Below are 1,723 nucleotides of genomic sequence, written 5' to 3' on the forward strand. Positions count from 1 at the left end.
TACAAACATATATATATATTTTTATCTAGGACATCTTTTGATTATATTAAATACAAAAATATCAAATGATTTTCTTTAAATTTCTTGAAAAATAATCTCTAATAATTTTATTATTATTATTATTATTATTATTATTATTGAGTGACACTATATATATAAAAAAAATTTAATGAATAAATTTATCATTATTTTTGTCCAAAAAATATAAAAAATATAGTATAATATTATTGTGCAATTAATAATAATAATTATTTTATTTTATTTTATTTTTGGACGGGAGACTATTATGTCTAATAAAGAGAAACGTTGGAGATTGGTTTGTACATTAGTTTTTTTAGAGACTAAAATGTCTGTTTTTAAAATCTTTGGGGACTGATCTGGATAATTATACTGCCGAAAAATGAACTAGGAATTGATTTGTCTGTCGGAGTAAAACCTTGAAGATTAATATGTGTATTAATTTTTTTTAAAGACTAAAATGTTTAATTCTAAAATTCTCGAAAACTGATTTAAATAATTACTCTTAACTTTTATAAAATAATTTAAAATTATAATTTTAATTTTATCACGTCATGCACGAATAATTACGGCGAAAGCTAGTGCACTCCAGGTAAAGTAGGGAGTGCAACACTCTTTAAAAGTTAACCTATTATCAAAAGTTATCAGGTAAATTTAATTTATTTATTATTGTTATTATTTTTTTTGTCATGGGCTGAACAAACAAACCGGACACTAACAAAAATATTAATTCCCTCATTTAACACACGGACGACCTTTGCACCACAAAAATTCTCAGAAAAATTTGATTGAATTCCTCCATTACTCTGTTATTGTCTAGTCACAGATTTTAACGCTCTTGAACCCACCACATTCTACTTCTATCATAAATGACCTTCAAAGTCCGAAAAATTGATGCCATAGAAAAGAAAGACGCGTGCTGTCGCTGCTGCTGGTTGGTTAACTCCAAACGCAAAATTGATTCTGGAGAAGAATCACGGTCTCCATGAAGGCGCCATCATATGACGACAAAGTCAAAGCACAAAATAGATGGCAGTTGTACAAGTTCATTATCTTTTATTTCAAATTATTCTCAAATTGTACATAATAAAATAAAAAATTAAAATATAATTATATTTAAACAATTATTTGTATTATTTTTTTATTAATTTATTCAAAAAATAATTAGATTTTAAAGTTAATTGGTATAAAATATTACAGATATAAAATTAAAAAAAAATTTATTTGTATAAGAATGAGCCTAGTAAATAATTATTCTATTTAATATATAATTAAGAATATTTCTTTTTTTATCAACGAATTATAGTTCAAATGACATAATTTTCATCTAAGAATGGGTAAAAAAAGAATACTTCTTTTTTTTATTAACTTTTTTTAAACATTAATTATTTATTTTACATGCAATATAGAAATAAATGAATATAATATTTATTGAATAGACGCAGTTACGTAAAAAAAATTTATTGTCATAGTGTTTGAACCAAATAAAAGAAAATATTATTTTAAGAAAAACTAATAATATATTTTTAATAATATTCTTAATATAAAATAATAAATTTTAAATATTTTTTTAAATAATATATATTAACTAAAATAATATAATTATCCCAAATAATATATTATAAATATAGTAAAATGACATATTTCAATAAAAAAATTGTTAATAAAAAATTATATGAATTTTTGTTTCGCATAAAATAAAATT

The sequence above is a fragment of the Arachis duranensis genome, chromosome 6 (assembly GCF_000817695.3).
Source record: "Arachis duranensis cultivar V14167 chromosome 6, aradu.V14167.gnm2.J7QH, whole genome shotgun sequence".
In the NCBI taxonomy this organism is placed as follows: domain Eukaryota; kingdom Viridiplantae; phylum Streptophyta; class Magnoliopsida; order Fabales; family Fabaceae; genus Arachis; species Arachis duranensis.